Raw genomic sequence first — 23060 nt, 5'->3', positions numbered from 1 at the left:
GGGCGGTATCTTATTTACTGCTTTAGGCCTATTTAAGCCTGTATATTAGGGTTATATACGATTAAATCAGCTGCACTATGGGAAGGGGCATATACAGTAGAGACATGATTATATAACCCAATAGGTCAATCAAAATGGAGAAGCATATATCATATGCCCACAGTAACCAGCCCTTGCTTCCTTTAGCCTCACAAGAGACCCTAAATAGTAACCTGGGGCTGGGGCTGGTGAGCATCCTCACTCACATTGCCTGTTGCTCTCTTGTAGTGTAACTTGACTTTTCTATTGCTTTGGTGTGGATAAATTTTCGTTGCTGCTTTTTCAAATTTGTGTGAGCCATTTTTGGAGAAGAAGTCATGAATCTGAAAACCTCTAGACCAGAGCCTGACCACTGGTAATATACTCATTTGAGGATTACTCAAAACCTTGAGTTGGGAAGGATGTTATTTTTACTTATTTTTTGTCACTGTAATGAAATAGCTGATAGAAGCATGTTAAAGGAGGAAGGGTTTGTTTTGGTTAATAGTTCCATGTCATTTTAGCCTACCATGACAGAGAAAGAATGATGACAAGTAGATTAGACTATGTCCAAGGAAGGATCTGTCGTTTGGTCACATTCCAGAGGCTGACCAGAAAGTAGAGAGCTCAGACCAGGGCTGTAGGTGTTTATCACTTTAAAGGTCAGTTGGGAGCATAAAGGGCCTTGTGCTCACAGGTAGCACTAGTGAAACAAGGAACGCTAAACATGCAGGGTTATCTTTTCAAAGAAAAAGATATACTACCTGTTTTCCACCTGCAAGTCTGGGAATGGGGGGTGGCCAATAGCATAGGTGATACACACACTATCTGTAGAATCATGCCCTTCCACACTCCCACAAGCAGGACTTGAAGTGGCAAATAGTCTAAGAGCCCTTTCTATTATCTGTATGGCAAGAGGTCCTGGTTCCCCCAAGCTCCAGTCAGGATCAGAGATACTTAATAGCCTAGGTGACCTATCCTAGAACATGCTAGAACCCATCATCATGAAAGACGTGACATGTACTTTGAGGAGTGTTGATGTAAATTATGCTTCATTGTGCACAGGGTTTTGTGCTACACTATGAATCCTTTTCCCCCAAATTGTGCTATACCCGTATATGTCTGAAATAAATGGTCTGGGGCCAGACTGTATAAGTTTAAACCAACACTGGCTACTGAGTCATATTGAGTTGGATTTCCTTTTTGCCTCACATGGATTGTTACTCTGTTAGGCCCAGTATTTCCAGAGATCCCCACAAAGGTTCACTCAGCAAACCTACTTCCCCTTGCTGAGGCTGTAATATCTGAAGTGTGCCATGACTTGGCAAAACAGCAGCTGGAGAAACAAATGTGTGGGAGAGGACATTATACATCTAACTTACAAGAGGAGGGCAATTTCTTCTCTCCATCATGTTGGTAGGATGAATAGGCAGCTGCAGTGCATCCTCAAGAGATTTTTGGTACAAGCTATGCTATGTTTCTTGGTAAAAAGATATCTGACTTAATGTAAGAAAGATTTATTTTTGTTCCCAGTTTCAAACAATTCAATATATGGTTGTTTGTTTCTCTGTGCTTAGACAAAAAATCAGGGTGGTAGGAGTATATGTTGAAGGACAAATATTAACTTCATGGTGGGTCAGGAAAGAAAGAGGAGCTGCCCGGGCATAATATAGCCCAAACCTGCCACTCAGTGAAAAACTTCCTTCAGCCAGGTTCCACCTAGTGTTTCCACACTCCCCATAGTGCTGTCAACTAGAGAACGATTATTCATGAGCCTGCAGGGAGACGTGCCACACACAAATCAGAGCAACTTCTAAAAACATTTTAGGGCACTTTTAAGATCTCAAACTGCTATTCTATTATTGTTATTATTATTATTATTATTATTATTATTATTATTATTATTATTGTTGTTGTTGTTGTTGTTATTGTTGTTGTTATTTTATTTTATTTTATTTTAAAACTACTTTGAGTAGTCTTAAATTAGTTAACTTTCACCTAAGCTCTTATTAAGTGAAAAGTAAACCAGAAGACAAGGGACATTATTTGAAAGAGATTTCTGAGCTGAGCTAGCCCCATTGAAGGGATTATTGCAGTGAAGAGGAAGACCATATATTGCTATGGTGCAGGGATTGAACAAAAGATCTGCAGAGGCCTTTTACTTTTAGGGAGGAGTAAATCCTGGAAAGAACTAGGTTGCAGAAATGGGATCAAAGGTGATGCAACTGGAGAATTCATCTGAGGTATTCCTCCCACGTATTTTTTACTGCTAAGCAGTGGCTATCTCCTGCTTCAGACTAAATGTGAGTCAAAGTGCAGCAGCCAAAGGAACCAAGGTAAAATTTTACAGCAATCTGGTCATCCAGGATTTGACCTGACTGATCAGTAGGGCAGGACGACAGCATGAGATGGAAATCTGGAAGGTCCACGTCTGCACCTTTTGATATGTAAATGGTGGGTCTCAGTGGGCCACACAGGGCAGGACCATCAGTCTCCTTTCTGGGCTCATGGTGATAAAGAAAAACTTCTCCATTGTTGTTGTTGTATTTCTAGGGCTAAAAGGAATTTTAGTGTCTAGTTTCATCTTTTAAAGTGAAGAAGATGAGATACAGAAGGACACTTCTCATCATATGTTCCCTTGTTAAAAGCAGGGAGAGGCATATGCCAAGGGCTCCTCATACTCACTGAGAGTCTTTGGAATCTCAAGCGTAAGACACAGGGTATGATGGTTTAAATGAGGATGGACCCCATAGGCTCATGCATTTGAATACTTAGGTATCAGGAAATGTCACTCTTTGAGAAGGACGTTTGGGAAGGATATTTGAAAATGATACACACCATTTAGGGGGTTTGGTCTTGTTGGAATAGGTGTGGCCTTGTTAGAAGAAGTATGTCACTAGGGGTGGGCTTTGAGGTTTCAAAAAGCCTATGCCAGGCTCAGCTCCCCCTCCCCACCCCCACACTCACACCTGAGGATCAGGATGTAGCTCTAAACTACTCTGGTAGCACCTTCTCTGCCTTGCCTGCTGCTGTGGTCCCCACCTTGATGACAGTGGAATAAGCCTGTGAAATGGTAAGCAAGCCTCCAACTAATGTTTTCTCTTATTATAAGAGTTGCTGTGTTGGAAAACCCTGACTCAAAATGAAAAAAAGCATTGCTGTGGTCTAAGACACAGGGCTATATGAGAAGATTAGGTAGCTAGCAGAGAAAAATGTCAAGCAAGAGAGATGTAAAGAAGAGTCTTGTACTGCTTAAAATGACGTCAGCTCTCTTTTCAGATCTGTGGCTATTCTGTGTTTACTCATCACTTCCCTTTGTTGCCAGCCTTCTGTGTAAGAATGCAAGGAGTGTGAAAGAAGGGTTCTGGTTTCCTGTTTTTCTGCACATGCTTCCTCATTGTTTATTGGCAAATAAATGAGACCGGACAGTCAGGATCCATTTAAATAAGGAAACCTTTCCCATTCCTGTGCTCCAAGAGACATATTAAACCATCTATCAAATATCCATGGCAAGCTGCGTGGTTCCAGGCATCCTTTCCCCTATGCAGATAGAAGCGCTGCCAGCACTAAAGAAACGCATCCAGAACTGGTAGCCAATGAGATACAATAGAAGAGTGACCCAAACAAAGTGAAGAATGGAACTGAGTGAGACGGTGTCTCATCCTAGATGAGGGACAAGGTAGGCCTCCCTGGGGAAAACTTTAAAGCGATGGTGGTATGATGAGAAAGCAGGCAGCTAAACAGGCTAACCAAGGCAGGGGAACAGCTCAGGAGAGTTGCATTTCCCCAGCAAGTTCCATTCGCCCAGATCTTTGTCTGTTTCTAAGTGCTTTTCTGGCAGAGATCCCCTGAGAGCTGGGTGTTGTTATCACAGTGTCTTGCTTACTAAAAAGGGCTCTGTAGTTCGCCATTAGTCTAGAAAACCATTTTTGTTGTCTGTCTGAATAGAGAATGGAAAGGCTAACCTTGGGAATTTATGTTTTAATTTGCATGAAAATTCACATTTCTGATGAATAACAGTGACTAAGACTGGAACCGAGAAAGGCAGTTATCTGAGACAGTCACTAAGAACAGTTGAAAGAAACTTTGGGATGACGCGATTGCTCTTTATTCATTTATTTATTTTTAATTTGACTTTGTCTACTTTTCATACCCATTGTAGTCCCTTCCCTCATCACTCTCCCTCCCTCTTCTTCCTCCCCCTCCCCTAGTCCTCAGAAAGGGGAGCTCTCCTCCTCTAACATCTGACCTCAGCCTATCAAATTTCATCTGGACATCCTCTTCCTCTGTGGCTTGGCAAGGCCACCATGCCAAGGGGAAGTGACCGACATATGGGCTCCGGAATGCATGTGAGAATTAGTTCCTACTCCCATATTACGGGACACACAAGGAGACTGTGCTGCTTATCTACTACATCTGAGCAGAGGGTCTAGGTCCTCAATATGCGTGGTCCTTGTTTAGTGCACCAGTCTCTGCAGCACCCCTCCTCCGTGGACATAAAAATATGTGTCTGCCCTGGGTCAGGGAAGAAATAAAGAAAGAAATTAAGGACTTCCTGAAATTCAATGAAAATGAAGGAACAACATACACAAATTTGTGGGATACATTGAAAGCATTGATAAGAGGAAAATTCATAGCACTAAGTGCCTTTAAAAAGAAATTGGAAACATTGCACATAAGCAACTTAATGACACAGCTGGAAGCTTCTGTAAGGCAGAAGACACTGTCAAGAGAAGAAAGCGACAGCCTACAGACTGGGAAATGATCTTCACCAACCCTACATCTATGGGCTACTGAGTAGAATGTATATTCTTTGGTGTTTGCATAGAATATCCTATAGATATCTATGAGGTCCATTTGATAAGTGATATCACTTAATTCTGATGTTACTGTGTGTAGTTTCTGTCTAGATGACCTATATATTGAAGAAAGTAAGGTACTAAAATGACCTAGTATTATTGAATTGGGTTTAATATGTTCTTTTAAGTCTCAAAGTACACGTTTTATAAAATAGAGAATGGCAGAGTTTGACACATGTGTATTTAGAAGTATAATTGCATTCTTGGTTACCCTTTTCTTGGAGTAGAACGATGTCCTTTATTTTTCAGATTAGTTTTAAATTTGAAGTCTATTTTGTCACATATTAGGATAATAACACCCACTTGTTTTCTGCTCCTATTTGCTTTGAATTCTTTTTCGTCTCTTTAGTATAAGATGTGCCTAATTTTTAAATCAGTTTTGTGTAGACAACACAATACATATTTCATTTCTTTTTAAAAAAATTTTTTTATTAATTTATTCTTGTTACATCTCAATGTCTATCCCATCCCTTGTATCCTCCCATTCTTCCCCCCGCCCCCATTTTCCCCTTATTCCCCTCCCCTATGACTGTTCCTCAGGGAGATTACCTCCCCCTGTATATGCTCATAAGGGTATCAAGTCTCTTCTTGGTAACCTGCTGTCCTTCCTCTGAGTGCCACCAGGTCTCCCCCTCCAGGGGACATGGTCAAATGTGAGGCACCACATATTTCATTTCTTAATCATTCAGTTAACCTGTTTCTTTTGATTGGAGAGTTGAAGCCATTGACATTTCAAGTTTTAATTGAAATTTTTGTTGATTGCAGTATTTTTTTAAAACTCTGTATTGGTTCCTTGTGAATTTCTCATCATGCTCCACAGTCCCACTCATCTCCTCCTCCCCTTGTAACCTGCCCACAACTCTTGCAGTCTCACCTCCAACAGAGGAAGAACAATGTGGTTGTGGCAACTGTAGTGTGTCCCACTTTTGTTCATACTTCTTTGGTTGCAAATATTTGTTGCAATGACTCCTTGGACTGGCACAAGGCTTCTGGCTCCTTCTATTCAATCAAGACAGAAACTTCTCTGGGATTCCTCGCAGATATCCTGTTATTGCCATGTGTCATAGAGATCTTGTAGTTTGGGATCTGCAGGACCTGACCCTTCATGGACTCCAGTGGTTCATGGATGGGGTAGATATTGGCGTGGGCCAATACAAAGCCCTGAATCTGGGCCTGAGAGGTATCTGAGCTGGTTAGCCCACTAGCTTGCCTGCTCTACTCTCAAACTCTTACATGTGGCTCATCTGCTACCCCAGCTAGCAAGGCAGCTGTACCCTGCTGCCCAGATGAGGAACAGGGCTTGCTCTCCCAGGTGTTGCTGGAGATCCAGCTGGAGATGGATAAGGCCAGTTGCAGTTCTCCCACTCTCATGACCCCAGGGCCAACTTTTCCACCTGCTATAGATGGCGAAGAATGAGGAAGGGGAGGAGGGCATATCTCCCTTGTTCCTGCCACCACCCAGCAGATGAGAAGCAGGCCTGGATCTCTTACATTAATACATTCAGGGCTGGCTCATCTGCAACCTCCATATCCAGAGCCAGCTCTACTGTTCTGCTCAGTTGAGGTGCAGGGCCTGTTGTCCTCATTGCTATAGCAAGTGAGGGCCAGGGATAGTTCTCTTGCTCTCATGACCCCAAGTCCACCTTTTCTACCTGCCATAGGTGACAAGGGACATGAGTGGGGAAAGGCTTTGCTCTCTCTCCCACACTGCCAGAGGGCAGACAAGTTGCAGGGCCAGCTTTCTTATGCTCACACCCTTGGAGACCCCTCACTCTTTCCCCCCACCATAGGGTCAGCTCTATTGTGCTGTTCAGGTGAGGGGTAGGTTGGGCCTGCTCTCCCACGAGCTACAGCAGGTCAGGGGCAATGACAGCTCTCCTGCTTTCATATCCTCTTTGGTGCCAGCTTTCCCACCCTGGGCCAGTGGTGAGGGCAAAAGGGAGGGGAGTGGTTATCTCCCATGCCAATGCCACTGCACAGCAGACAAGACACACATGTGGAAGTCATGGAATAACATAAGGAAGTCTGTTCTCTCTGTGAGAGGTTGGTCTGATGTATTTTGATGCTAATTACGTTATTTGTCTTTTAATGTGCCCCCAAGTATTGCTATGGAACCTTGCCTAAAAACGTATTCCTATTTGACCAATAAAAAGCTGATACACCTGGGCAGGCAAATGGGATAGTCACGGCTAAGGTTCGTGGGCTTTGAATACAAAGAGGATCCTGGGAGAGAGAGACAGGAGGAGGGCAAAGGAGAGAATTTCCATGGGACAAGAAAAAAGCCACATGGGCCCAGAGGAAGAATTCTGAAGTTCCTCATGGAAAGAGATGGAGAACATTAGCAAGTATTTTGGGATTACGGATGGGAGGTAAACCAAATAAAAATTATTAGAAGCTAAGTGAACAGAGGATACAAGCATGACTTCCACATGTGTGTCTTGGAACATGTAACACCCCCATAATAAATAATATATGTGTATATATGAAATAAACATGCTCATGATTAAAAATTTTAACACAACAAAGCAATTGTGAGGTGTTAAGGGTATAAGCTATGTTCCTGCCCTTTTCTCTAGTTTTTACTTCTGAATTTTTTTTTTTTTGTAGTTTAGGAATTTGTGGAGTTTGGATGGCATTTATAGTATGACTTTAATTCTACTCTAAACACATTTATACATTATACTAAAATGAAAAATGAAATCATGTGCATGAAGCACAAGGCTTCTGTTTTTTGCTGCCTGCTTCAGGGAGTGCAGCTGTAGGCAACAATCTTAGATAAATGAAGTGAACGCTTTGAAAGGAGACATGTTTGCATATCTGCAATCTGCCATGGACTCCAACAGATGCTACTATTTTCAAAATGACATTTTCTGGGAGAGACAAAACAAATATTGAAGAGTTGAGATCTTTTCTTTGTTATAAGAAATTAAAATGTAACACTGACTGCATTCAGCATTAACTCTTAAAAAAGTCTAGCCACCTCTACCTCCGAAATCTAGGCTATTGCTAAGGCTATTGGTTTATCGCCAGAAACTGATGGTAATTTGCTATAGCTTAAAGACAACACATACATAAGGCCTACCTAGAGCCTTCACCCCTATGGTCTAGTGTTCATGGTATTGGATGGTACAATGCACACTACTGTAATGTAAATACCAACCCAGCTACAAAGCCTTTGATCTATAATGGTGACCTGCCAGTATGATATCATGATGCAACAATGGCACAAAAATTGTGTGAGTAACCAACCACTATCTGATTTGATTTAAGGCCCACTCTATGAAATAGAACCCATGCCTGAAACTGCCTGGGTGGCCAAGAACCTGAGACTCGATAGACCACATGTATAGCGGAAAATAAACTACTCCTGTTCTGCTAAAGGAATGCAGCAATAAAATGACTCTTAATGACATTCTGCCATATTCATAGGCAAGTGTCTTATTCAGCCTTCATCAGAGAATTTTCCTTCTGCAGTAGAAGGTAGATGGGAATCAATAGAGACCTACAGCCAGACAATGGGCAGAGAGTGATAAACCTTGTAACTAGGAACAATTTAAGACTAGGAATCCAGTTCTAAATGGGACATGTCTGTCAAACCTTTCCTCTCAGAGCAAAAGAAGAGGCAGAAAGATGGTAAGAGTCAGTGTGGTTGGAGATACCAAGGCCTTCTAGTCACAACAGGACTGGTGCGCATATGAACTCACAGAAACTGTGGCTGAATGCACATGGCCTGCCCAGGTCTAAGCCTGATGGGCTCCCAGCACTGAGAGGAGAAGTAGACACAAGCTTCGAAGCTATCTTCAGTCGACAACTGCTTACAAAGGAGTATGCAAACCACACTTCAGGGTAGATTCTCCAGCATAAGATGGCCAACACAAAATGAACTCAGTGGTATTTTTGGAGGTTTTCTGCTTTATAATGCTTTGTATAGGCATGTTTTAAACCTCTATAGGAATTTTGTTTATATATTATGGTTTCTGATTTTATGTTTTTATGGGACTTATGTATGTGAGTGTGTATGTCTCTATGTTTATCTTGTACATTTTCTATTTTTTTCTCATTTTAACATGATAGAAAAAATTCTGTGAGCACAGCTGGTCTCAGTTCTTCAACAGATTTTCTTCTTTCTGTATATGATAACCATTCTTTATATTTTAAATGCCAGCCACTCTGATCAGATGTCTCATGTGTAAAATGCCCAGCGTCCATGTATGTGTTGCCCCCATTGTGTGCCCATGGTGCCTCTTTCATGGTCTCCATTTTACTGGGATCCCACTCTCAGGATAAAGGGGTTTGTGTTTTCCCAAGACAGCTACCACTGCTCACAAAGTGAAGGATGCCAACCCTTTAACCTAGTAAGATCCAGAGAAGAAATTGCTATAATCAGGTGTTGTGCATGACGTCAGTAGCAAGCTGGGAGACAACTGTGTAGCTCTTATAGTGTTCCTCATCATCTCTCAGGATAGATTAGTGTCCTGATATCCACTATCATCTGGCGGTCAGGAATGCCAGTATTACTTGGAACAACAGAACATATTAAATTTCACCCTGGAATTACCAATAGAAAATACATGTATTGCATTTGGACTCACCCATTTCTTTCCCACTCAAATGCTTGAGGTCTTGACATTTATAATGCCCTTTTTCTGGAATATTCTCCCAGAGTTTAGGGTTCTCAGATTAGCAGCAGCAGCAGCATATACCGGGCAATGCTGACTCTGACACACACATCAGTTGGAGAACTGTCATATGTAGTACAGGCTAGCTCTCTGAAGTCTCACTGATGCACTGAATCAAATTTCTCTAAGAAATTCAGCTTAGAACCAACTTCTTTCATTATTTATATTTTATTACTCCTGACACAATTTTTGTAGGTGGATGGGGAACACTAAAAAGCTACGTTAGAAAGTCTCAACTTTTATAGAAACTATATTCAAATCAAGAAAACAGAAGGGGAAACTGACAGTAAAAAGTGAGGGCAGTGCAGTTAGAGTACTTTTTTTCATTTATTTTTTTAATTTTATTTTATTAATTTATTCATATTACATCTCAATGATTATCCCCTCTCTTGTATCCTCCCATTCCTCCCTCCCTCCCATTTTCCCCTTACTCCCCTCCCCTATGACTGTGACTGAGGGGGACTTCCTCCCCCTGTATATGCTCATAGGGTATCAAGTCTCTTCTTGGTAGCCTGCTATCCTTCCTCTGAGTGCCACCAGGTCTCCCCATTCAGGGAACGTGGTCAAATATGAGGCACCAGAGTACATGTGAAATTCAGACCCCACTCTCCACTCAACTGTGGAGAATGTCCTGTCCATTGGCTAGATCTGGGTAGGGGTTTGAAGTTTACGGCCTGTATTGTCCTCGGCTGGTGCCATAGTTTGAGTGGACCCCTGGGCCCAAATCTGCCTATCATAATTTTCTTCTTGTTTCTAGGATCCTCTGGATCCTTCAACTTTGCCATTCTCACATGGTTCTCTCATTTAAAGTCCCAATAGGATGTCCTCCCCTCTGTCCCAGTTTCCTGGTTAGTGAAGGCTTTCATGGGACATGCCCCTTGGGCTAGTATGCAGATATAAGTGAGTATATCTTAACTTAACTCTTTCTGCTTCTAGGTTAACTCACTCATTATGATCATTTCTAGTTCATTCCATTTGTCCACAAATTTCAGGAATTTCTTGTTTTTAATAGCTGAGTAGTATTCCATAGTGTATATGTACCACAGTTTCTTTATCCATTCTTCTACTGAGGGACACTTAGGCTGTTTCCAGGTTCTGGCTATTATGAATAAGGCTGCTATGAACGTGATTGAACAAATTTTCTTGTTGTGTGCTGGAGCATCTTCCGGGTATATTCCAAGGAGTGGAATAGCTGGGTCTTGTGGAAGCCCTATTCCCATTTTTCTGAGATAGCACCAGATAGATTTCCAAAGTGGCTGTATTAGTTTGCATTCCCACCAGCAATGAAGGAGTGTTCCTCTCTCCCCACATTCTCGCCAGCATGTGGTGTCACTTGAATTTTGAGTAACTATGGGATGGAGAAGCCAATATGAGATAGTGAGCATGAGAGGAGCGATGTGAAGATCATTTGGGTGCCAGGCCTCTTGAGGATGGCAGCCATCTGTGGTTCCTAAAGAGCTGCAGTCTGCAGGTCCTGCTGAGATCTAAGATTGCTGACTACTGCAGTTTCCCACTCAGTAGGCCAGTGTGTGGCCCCAGAAGATCACCCAGGAGCTGCTGTTGTATCTAGCTCTAAGGACAAAATTCTAGAAATAAGGCATGGTATGTGTTAGACCTCAAGTCTCACTAAGAGAAAGGTGGGATAGGCCACAGTGTGGAGCCCAGTGTGGAAGGTGGTGGGAAGTCAGAACATCAGATGGAGCCTGGGCAGACATCAGTGCCTCATGGGCTATAGACTTCGGGTCTCTGGGTGGACCGAGGTCAATGTCGGATGTGGCAGCAAAGAACGTGGCCTAATTTACATTTGTCAAAGGCTGGTTTGCTTTTCTGTGGGAGGATGGATTCAGGGGCAGAAATAAAATAAAAGATAGTTAGGAAGCTACAGCAGTAGTCAGTGGCTATGCTGGCTAATTTTATGTTAACTTGATACAAGCTAGAGTTATCTGAAAGGAAGAACCCTCAATTGAGAAAATGCCTCTATAGGATCTGGCAGTAGGGTATTTTCTTAATTAGTGTTTAATGGAGTAGGGCTCAGCCCATTGTGGGTGGTGTCATCCCTGGGTTGTTAGTCATGAGTTCTATAAGAAAGAAGGATGAGCTCATCTATAATGAGCTAGCTAGTAAGTAGCACTCCTTGGTGCTACAGATCCTGAACTGTTTTGAGTTCTTGCCCTGATATCCTTCAATGATGGACTATGAATTGGACGAGTAAGCCAAATAAACTTTTTGCTTCTCAACTTGCTTTTGGTTATGATATTCTATCACAGCAGTAGAAAGACCATCACCTTAGGAGACAATGGTGTCAAGGACCAGGGTATCAGCAGTGGACAGGTGGAAAACATGGGGCGAGCTGGGGATGTCTCCCAGGATCAGTTGATTGAGATTGAGCAAAGATGGCACCAAACTCTGCACGTGGGTGATCGTTCTCTTGAAGCAGGAATGTGGGGGCAAGCAGCAGATTGGAGAGGGGGGAGGTGAAAACCATGTGTTCTTTTTCAGCTGTGTCATGGTTAACAATGGGGATGAGACATCCTGGGGTGGGGGTGGGGCACATGAAGTTGGCATTTGGGCATGACAGGCAGGGAGGTAGTCAGGGCTACAGAAATAAGTTTTGGAGTCATCAACAAAGAGGTGATCTTTGAAATCTTTGGCCAGCTTCCTCCATGAGGCCTGTGGATGTGCTCCCTCCTCCCCACATGCCAGGATTCCTAGCATCCTAGGATCTGCTGAGCCTGCCTGGCTCTGGATGCTGTAATGTCTCCTGGTCCTGAGCTCAGCTGGTACCCTGCTAAGAAAGGAGAAATTCCACACCAGATGCCATGCTGACCTTTAGCCCCAATCACCTCTCCTATGCTTCCTACAGAACTTCTCTTAGTCCTATCCCTTATTTAACTGAAGAGGGCTAAGTTAACTCACTGAGTCTTTGGACACTGAGCAGTTCAACCTGTGCTAATGGCCTCAAGCAAGTGTCCTGCTGATGTAAGTTTCTGACTTGGTTCACCTGCAGCTGTGCCACTAGTGTCCTGGGTCCAGCTGACATTACCTCCTCACACTCTGCTTGTTAGCTTGCAGTAAAACAACCTCTTTTTGCCCCCACCTGGACACTGATTTGATACATTTCTAAAGTATTTTAAGTCACAAGATTTGCAGTAGGATTGGACCTTTGCACTCCAAAATAGTTTTCCCGGCACAATCTTCAGATGAGCTCTCTTAACAGTCCTCTTTACAGTTTGACTTTAAAAAACCCAACTGATAGTTTGAAGGTTTTTTATTTCCTGTTCCTTCCCCTGATTGTGTTTGCTTCTTTGACCTGAATTTGACATCTCTAGGGTTGATTAAGCTGTCCTGGGGCTGTGCTAAGACTGACGAGTACCACATTCTGCTCACCGACTTTCTCTGTCTAATCCAGGAGGAGTCTTAGATTTAAAGACTGCACATTTTGTTCTGGAATGTTCACTTGTGGATTTTTGTTCCTGAATTTCCTAAGAGGCAGTTTCTACATTTTGCCTCCTATTCCCACGTTAAAAAAAGGCCAGTTCATCATAATCAACAACAAAAAAATCTAACTTTAAGTGATTTCACCCAGATGAGCCAACTGAAATGTCAGGAAGGTCAGCAGGTGCTTCGTGCACAATCCAAATTAAACCTGGAGGTGAAATTGAACAGAACAAGTCCAATCAGAGGTGGATACTTAATGGCCACGTTGGTCTGGCTGATCTTATGCAGTAAGCCAGCAAGCCCCATTTGCAGGAGCCCCTGAGGGCCAGGTTTGCTTTCTCCCAGCTTCCCCCGGCTTTTTGCTGGTGTGTTTTGTGTTATGTGATTCACTTCACGGAGTGTTCTGTGCTAAGAGTTCTGCTTCCTGCTGTTATTTAGGAGAAGTGACTGCGAGTCTCCTGATTTACAGGCCTTCCTCTTGCTGACATGTATGTAGCAGGAGGATTTTTCACATTTCATGTGTGTCTCCAATAAGACTCAGTGGTGCTGGTTGGAGAAAACAGAACTTCCATATTCTCTAAGGTAAAGGTATTAATATTTAAGTAGTAAGTGTGGTGAATATATTTTTTTCTGAAAATTCTTGCATTCACAGAGACTGAAGTTTTCCAGGTCTTGCCATCTAGTTAATAATCTACCTTGAGAACATTTAAGGCTATGTACTCAGCCCACTGTGCACTCAGTCTAAGTTTAACTTGCCTGTAAGTGTAGCAAGCCTTATTCTACCTTGCATTTCTCATGTAATCCGATTTTACATTACCTAAGCTAAATGGGTAGCTTTAACTTTAAGTCACATATTTTTCCATGTCTCCAACCCAGAGTAATATGTCTGCATATGTACATATTACAGCAATAATTTGATGAAAACAACATCTTAAAAGCAAGTATAAACAAAGCAAATATTCCATAAATGTTAGAGGCAGTATGCGGATACAAGTTGATAACATCTGCATGCAGTTTTGGGTACTATTCTGGGTCAACAGAGGTCAGAAAGCAACTTCTTCCTTTGTAAAGCTCATATTTCTGTAAAGAATTCCTTGCTCTGTTCCCATACTATATTTTCTGGGCTGTTCAATAACTATTGAGCAAAGTCCTTTGTTGGGGACAGAAAACAGAGAGTACTGACATGCATGTTTAACTTTGGAGGGCTGTATCAGTATAAACAAAGCACAATGACAGCCCTCTGTGTAGTATGCTGTTCCATTTTAGTGTTTGCTTCCTGAAGCAAAGTGTCTCCTTCAGGACTCACCATTGTGGTCCTGAAGACACAGATGGCCGGAGCTACACAGTTGTGTCAACCTCCAGAGCATGCACAAAGCTAGTGTCCCCCTTTAGTCCTGTGTCGTTGCCTCTTCATGCTGCAGTGGGTCAGGATAGTAGTTGATAAATGCCTCATGCTACCCTTTCACATAGGTGTGAAGGCCTCTGGCCAGCCGTAAACCCTGGACAATCCTCAGTTCCTGCTTCTTCCAATCTACATTGCTGTCATGTCCGCATAAAGTGTAGTGGGATGCTGAGTGCATATTGATTAGCCTGAACAAATGCACGGAGGATTAATTTCTAGATACAAGTATAAAAAACACTAATGCTTTCTCTATAGCAAAACTCTGTGCCAGAGCCTGGTGGGCCAGATGTGAAAACATCCTTCAATGTTTGTCTTTGGCTGACATCAAAACCAAAATGGATTCAGATGCAGGGATTTGTTAACCGTTTCAGAGTATTTCAGGTTCCCTTGGAAACATACGTTTGGCTTGCCAAAAATATTGTGTGCTGAACATTTTTTTCCTAATGATCCCTAGCCCTGACAGTTTTCAAAAAGCGCAGAGAAGTATCTTCTGGCTCAAGAGAAGGAGCCTCCTTTCATTCTCGTCTTGGTGGTCACAGTCTTCATAGCTCCTATGAGCATTGAATTATATGTATCCATCCTTGTTTCTAAAAGGCAACTATGAGAAAAGAAATACATGATCAGCTAAGTCAGCTGTTTTGACAAACTTTATCTTTTGCTTCTTGGTTGTTTGGTTTCCCCATTCCCTTTGCTTTCTCTTGTCTTACTTTTTCTTACTCCTGTAAGAGCTTCCAATCTCTGTGTCTGCTCCCCTTACTGCTATGATTGTGGAAATTGTCCCCCAAAGTCCATGGGGAAGTCTTACTGAGAGCCAAGCAAACCTTGAAGGGGTGGAGCCTAATGGGAGGTCATTAGATCATTGGTGAGGTGCTGGTGAAAGAACTTCGAGACTTTGCCCACCTTCCTATCTCTTTTTGCTTGCTAGCTGCCACTTACATGAGAGGCTTCCTTTCTTCTTTGCTCATAGTGATGCGCTTCCCCAGGTCCAGATGAACCAGCCACCTGACTAGGAACTGAAGATCCCAAACCATGAGCCCAGGTAAGCCTATCATCTTTTCCCAGCTGGCTTATTTCAAGTGTTTTGTCTGAGTTTGGAAAGTTCACTCTCCTAACCATCTGGTATCAGCCAATGCTTCTTCCTCCTCCCTAGCATCTTTTCAGCCTGTGTAGGAAGCCAGACACGCTGAACAACAAATCAGTCCACAATGACCTCTCTGAGGGTTCCAAATGCCTTTCTCATATTGAACAACTTTTTATTACTACAAAAGCTTTTTTTACATGTGAAAGAAATATATAATTTGTTTTCATGTTTCATGATGAATTATCTCTTTTGTCTTCCAAGTAGGGTTAGACCTTCCCAGAAATCTTTTTGTTTGTTTGGGTTTTTAAAAAAAATTTTACTTATTCACTTCACATCCCGATTACAGCCCCCTTTGTCTCTTCCCAGTCCCCCTTGCACATCCCTCCCCGAGTTGCCCCTCTCCTTCTACTCAGAGAAGGGGGATATCTCCTATGGGTACCATCATGCCATGGTATATCAAGTTGTTGTAGAACTAGGTGCATCCTCTCCCACTGAGGTCAGGCTAGTTAGGAAATGAGATCCAAAGTGAGGCATCAGAATTAGAGAGAGCCCCAGCTCCAGTAGTTGGGGGATCCACATGAAGGCCAAGCAGCTACATCTGTACAGGGGGCATTAGGCCAGCCGATGCATGCTTTTTGGTTGGTGGTTCAGTCTCTGTGAGCCTCCATGGGCCCAGGTTAGTTGACTTTGTAGGTCTTCTTGTGGAATCCTTGACTAATCCCTCTAGTTCCCTCAATTGTTCCAACTCTTCCATAGGACTCTCCATGCTCTGTCTAATGTTAGGCTGTGGGGATCTGCATCTGTTTCCATCAGCTGCTGAGTGAAGTCTCTCAGAGGCATTATGCTAGTCTCCTGTCCATAAGCATAGCAGAATAACATTCATAGTGTCAGGGATTGGTTCATTCCCATGGGATGGATCTCAACAAGGGCAAGTCTTTGGTTTGCCATTCCTCCAGTCTTTGTCCTGGTACATCTTACAGACAGGACACATTTTGGGCCAAAATTTTGTGAGTGGACTGGTGTCCTCCTCTCTCCACTGGGGGTCTCACTTGGCTACAGAAAGTGTTAACTTTATGCTTCTTAACACCCACTGCCTGGAGTTTCAGCTAGGGTCATCACTATAGACCTCCAAGACACCCCCCACTCAGAGATGTCCACGGATATCCAATCTCTCTCCCAGTCGCCCCCTTCCCCCTCCCCCACTTTCTGCCAACCTGATCCCCATTTTTATTACCCTCCCTACTCCCTGTCCCTCCCTCCATCTACTTCAGATATCTATTGTATCTCCTGTTCTGAGTGGATTCAAGCATCTTCCCTTAGTCACTCCTTAGTTTCTTTGGGTCTATGGATTGTGGTTATCCAGTACTTTATGGGCAATACCAACTTATGAGTGAGTATATATCATGGGTGTCTTTAAAGGTCTGGGTTACCTCACTCAGGATGATATTTTCTAGTTCAATCCATTTACCTGCAAATTGCATGATGTCTTTGTTTTTAATAGCTGAGTAGTATCCTGTCGTGCAAATGCACCACATTTTCTTTATCCATTCTTCAGTTGAGGAACATTTAAGTTATTTCCAGTTTCTGGATATTATGAATAAAGCTGCAATGAACATAGTTGAGCAAGTGTCTTCTTGGCAAGGTGGAATATCTTTTGGGTATATGCCCAGGATTAATATGACTGAGTATTGAGGTAGATTTATTCCCAATTATCCGAGAATCTTTCAGACAGATTTCCACATTAGTTGTACAAGTGTGCACTCCCACCAGCAATGGAATAGTGTTCCTTTTCCCCACATCCTTTCCAGCATGTGTTGTCACTTGAGTTTTTGTGCTTAGCCATTCTGACTGGTATAAGATGGAATCTCAGTGTTGTTTTGATTTGCATTTCTCTGATGACTAGGGACGTTGAACATATCCTTAAGTGTTTCTCGGCCATTCAATATTCCTTTGTTGAGAATTCTGTTTAGTTCTGTACCCCGTTTTTTAATTGGGTGATTTGGTTTGGTAGTGTTTAAGTTTTTACGTTCTTTATATATTGTAGATATTAGTCCTTGGTCAGATGTCGGTGTAGTGAAGATCTGCTGGAGTTCAGGTCTGGATGAGGGTTGGGCCCTGAAGAAGGGTGTATGTAAGAGTGACAAGGGAAGAAAGAATCAGACATGGGACACCATTCAATTCTTTTGATGAGAGACAGGACAGGGAGGAAGCCTTAGTGGCTTTACCTGCTCTGACAACCTGAATCTCCTGTAAGCTTTATTTATACATAAAATCATTTCTTTAAAAACTTTAGTCATTGATTGCACACCTTGAAATCTTTTTGGTTACATAAGTATATAGGAACAAGAGAAACAAAGCAAATAAACAGAGAATTTCCTGATGACTGAAAATGAACTTTGAGGATAAAATCTAATTTCTTTTAACTTAACATTTTCTTATAATTGGTATCATAAAGACTTGTTGTTACAAAAAGTATTAAACAAAGAGACTCTATTTGATTTTGTTTTAAGTTGGCAAATAGTTACTAGATCAAAGATCAATCCCTCAACCTGGTACCCTAAACTTGTCTTCCTGACCCTGTATTTCTTTAAGGGATTTATTCATTTCCTCTTTAAAGGTCTATATCATCTTTGTAAGATTGGATTTAAGTTAATTCTTTTTATTTTGTGATTCAGTTGTGTTATGGTATTCAGGGCTTGCTGTAATAGTGTCACTGTGCTCTGAAGGTGCCATGTTGCCTTGGATTTTGTTGATTGTGTTACTATGCTGTACTTTAGCCACCTGGTTGTCCCTGGATGTTCTTGTGTGATTGTGGAGTTCCCAATAATGGAGGTCAGGGACATCACACAACTCAGGGGCTGAATGTGTCCCAGGGTGCTGGCAGGGCAGGGAGCTTGGAGAATCTAACCTGTATGATGCTGGGGTGTCCAGCTTGGTGAACTGCAGGCAGAGTGCATGACAATGGAGTTTGGGGATAGCATGCAGCTCAGGGCAGCTGAATGTGTCCCAGGGCTTATTTACTCTGTACTTATGTTCTTTTTTAAAATATAAATGATTTATTCAGATTCCATCTCAATTGTTGTCCTCTCACTTGTATCTTCCTGTTCCCCTCTCCCTCCCTCCTTCATCCTATTCCCCTCCCCGTAGGTCTGTGACAGAAGGGAACCTCCTCCCCCACCATATGATCACAGCCTATCAGGTCTCTTCCTGGTAGCCTGCTTACTCTTCCTCTGAGTGCCACCAGGTCTCCCCACCAAGGGGACGTTGTCAAATAGGGGGCACCAGAGTTCACATCAGAGTCGCTCCCTGCTCTCCACACAACTGTGGAGTGTGTGCTGTCCTTATGTTCTTATATTAAATATTTATTTTTCCAGTTTTAACCTCCTAACATGAAATATGAGGAGACTCATCCAGAAAGAAGTCTGTTCTGCTCAAGTTCATGGCTGATGGCCAAGCAGCTTAGCCTCTCAAGCATGCTTTAGGCTTTCCAGTAGACTGACAGAGCTCTTCCCTTTGCACACTCCTGCTTGTCTGTCCTTCAGAGACAGTCTGTAAGTGTGGTCATTGGATCACAGCTGCTAAAAGAGAAGATACTAGCAAAGAACAGGGATTGTTTCCTTCTGCCCAGACCAGTAGCGGGAAATGGATGGTTTTAGCCATCTTAGTCTGGTCCTTTCCTACAGCACTCTTTGCTATTATTATTGCATTGCATACTTATCCACCCAGCTTAACACTTAGCACCAGAGCTTCACTACAGAGGATGTACCATCTCAAGTTCTGTTTTGTCTATATATTCTTGTACATTGGGTTAAAGAACTAATGCTGGCTAAGATACATACACCCATAATCTCCACTCTCAGAGACTGAAGAAGTAGGAATCAGAATCTGAGATCAACCTGAGCTACTATCATATATTTAGTTTTTTGTTCCTGCTGATATGGACTTACATGCAAATGACTACATGATATGTGTTGACTGAATGCAAAAGTGTTAAAAGCATGAAGGGTCAGAACTGGGTTATACTGAATGCTTTTGTGCTTACAAACATGTAGTCTATAAAAAAGACCATGTTTTTGTATTTGTGACTTATTTATGATTGCTTGATGAATTAAGATCAAAGAAAAAGTAGAAAGTAAAATATGTCTTTCTCATTTGGGGACATTAAATAGAGAATAACTGCCATTTGTTAATTCAAAAAATCATCTTCAGCTTTAGCTCCATGACATAGTCCAAGTTTAAGTTATTTTCTAGGGTTTAATAGTCTCTTCTCATAAAGAACTAAGTCTATGCTGGAAGTGCTGATGCCTTTTTAGTGCTAATGTTCTTTGTGTTCCAGTGTAAGAATATAGGGAAGTGAGTGAAACTTAGCCTTGGTGGGAGGCTGGCAGGAGAGAAACTGCATAGTGCTCTAGCTCCTCAGCCTCTCTGTAACTGTTTTTCTTAGAAGGCACAGTTGACATTTCTTTGACTGTGATGCAGAATATCTTTCTATAGTTGTCAAAGAAGAGACTCACCACATATACCATCTGCCCTTCACAGAGCCCACACACTGAGCTGTGTAGGTGGGGCCTCTTCAGGCTGACTTTTCTAAGGTTCACACACGTCAGCTTTGACATTATGCCATTTATGAGAAATTTCATATCAGCACAATTCATACAATGTTAAAAAAACCCAACACTTTGACATTACCTCTTTCCTCAGATCATGATTTCTACTTTGACTTATATTACTACCTGAAAATTACCAAAAAAAGACAAGTTGAAGAGGAGGGGGAAGGAAGAGGGTAAGGATGAGGAAGATGATGAGCCAACCACATTGCCACTGTGGCAACATGATTAAAACACAGCAAGTGATATCCAAAGAGCTCTGACATCCAGGGACACTCTAAGACTATTCACGTTGTACCACAAACCAAAAAATAATTTAAAAGCCCAAAGAAGCCAAATATAGTGCCAATACATTTGGAACCCACATCTTTCAATAGGTTGTATACTAGACCTTAGATGATGGCTTTCATTTGCCACCAGTTTTTGAAACGTAGAAGCTCCCTGAAGAGAAGCAGATGATGTGATGGTGGGTTCTCTGGTTGCTTCCTTTCACAAGCCATAGTTGTACATTTCAGTAAAACTATGTGCACATGGGCAGCTTCATGAAAGCTGTTGGGTATGTGTCTTCTGTACATCTAGACACTTTTAAAAGTTACACAGTATTAAAGTATTTGCAGTTTTTATAAAGTATAGATCATGTTTCATCATATACATGGCATCTGTGAATTGACACTGTAAGTTTCCTACAGACCCATGCTGGACAGACGTTTCACTGGAGAAATAGATGCTAGAACATTCCCAGACCCCCTTGGCAGGGCTGATAGTTTTCTGCATCAGCCACAGGCCATTGGAATGAATGTGTATCCTCTAAAGCGGCCTCTTAAAAACAGAATCATATTCAATTCTTGATATCTTGCTTCTATTTTTCTTGCCACTTGGTCAATTACTTTACTAAGAGATCATTTAAACTTTTTTGGGGGGTTGGGGGGAAGAGTGTTATTGTTTTTAAATAAATCAAAGTGAGCAGGAGATTTAAATATCTTAATTTAAATATGACACTTAGAAATGAAACAAGCTTAGCAAATGAATGTGAGTGTGTGTTACCTAATTATTTGGCTGTGTAATGTTAGAGGTTTTAGATCTAATTCACAAACCCATCTAAATCAAGTCCTGAATTTTCTGGTCACCAAGGTAACTAGAGCATTTTCAGATTTACTTAAAAAAAAAAAAAATCAGTGTCTTATGTAACAGTTGAGTGGTCAGAAAAGGCCACCATTAAGATTGTATAAAATGTGAAAATGAACAGAGAAATATGGTTTCAAGGGATGCCATGTCAGTATGCAATGCTTTTGTGAGAGTTACTATCATAATCTTGATATATTCCATTTCTTCTATTAGTATCAGATTTTTAAGGAGCTTTGCTTTTCAGGACACTCCCTCAATAGGCCTCCAAGTTGCAAGGTCATTATTTGGTATCTTTGTCATCTTCAGCCTATGTCCCAGTGTCCAAGCTTAACCAAGAGAAGTTCTTTCAGAGAAGCGAGTTAATTTTCTCCCTTTTCTCTCTACAGAGAAACTTCTGTTCCTTTTTTGTTTTATTTATTTATTTTTTTTAATAATTTAATTTTATTCTATTTGAATTGGTATGAAGGTGTCAGAATCCCTGGAACTGGAGTTACAGACAGTCGTGAGCTGCCACGTGGTCACTGGGAATTGAACCTGGGTCCTTTGGAAGAGCAGACAGTGCTCTTAACCAATGAGCCACCTTGCCAGCCCTCCTTTTTTATTTTATTAATTTATTCTGATTACAACTCAGTTGTTATCCCATCACTTATATCCTCTCTCCCTCCCACTTTCACCCTATACTGAGGGGGACCTCCTCTCCAACTATATGGTCATAGGCTATCAAGTCTCATCTTGGTAGCCTACTTATTCTTTCTTTGAGTGCCATCAGGCCTCCCCACCAAGAGGAGGTGGTCAAATATGGGGCACCAGAGTTCATGTCAGAGTCAGTCCCCACTCTCCACATAACTGTGGAGAATGTCCTGTCCATTGGCTAGAACCGAGTAGAGGTTGGATGTTTACTACTTGTCCTTGGTTAGTGCAATAGTTTGATCAGACCCCGCCTGGGCCCCAATCTACTAATCATGATATTCTTCTTGTAGGTTTCTAAGACCCTCTGGGCCCTTCTATTTCCGCATCTCCTATATTTGTCTTACCTAGAGTCCCAGTGAAATGTCCTCACATCTGTCCCAATCTCCTGGTAAGTGAAGACTTTCATGGGACATACCTTTTGGGCTAGTGCCCAATTATAAGTGAGTATATACCATGTGAGTCCTTCTGTTTCTGGGTTAACTCACTCAGTATGAGCATTTCTGGTCCCATCCATTTGTCCACAAATTTTGGCAGTTCCTTGTTTTTAATAGCTGAGTAGTATTCCATAGTATAAATGTACCACAGCTTCTTTATCCATTCTTTGACTGAGGAACAGTTAGGCTGTTTCCAGATTCTGGCTATTATGAATAAGTTGGCTATGAACATGGTTGAGCATATGTCCTTGTTGTGTGCTGGAGCATCTTCTGGGTATATTCCAAGGAGTGGCATAGCTAGGTCTTGAAGAAGCCTTATTCCCAGTTTTCTGAGATAGCAGCAGATAGATTTCCAAAGCAGTTGTACAAGTTTGCATTTCCACCAGCAATGAAAGAGTGTTCCTCTTTCTCCCATTCTCTCCAGCATGTGGTGTCACTTGAGTTTTTTTATCTTAGCCATTCTGATGGGTGTAAGATGGAATCTCAGAGTCATTTTGATTTGCATTTCTCTGATGACTAAAGATGAGACTTCTGTTCTGAATCCCACAGACCACTCAGATGCCACCCAGTCAGCATATAAAGTATCTTCAATGTGACTGTGGCTTATCTTCCTCTTACTTGGCTCCAGTGTAGGAACTTGTTGCTTTTGAATATGCCTCTCTGAAGTTTCTTCCTGGCTTGGACATGGAAGTCCCAGTGTTTTAGAAGTAGACAGCCAATGCATGCA

Source organism: Acomys russatus, chromosome 2 (genome assembly GCF_903995435.1).
Source record: "Acomys russatus chromosome 2, mAcoRus1.1, whole genome shotgun sequence".
NCBI lineage: Eukaryota > Metazoa > Chordata > Mammalia > Rodentia > Muridae > Acomys > Acomys russatus.
The sequence above is the reverse complement of the archived record's forward strand: the minus strand, read 5'-3'. Positions refer to the sequence as shown.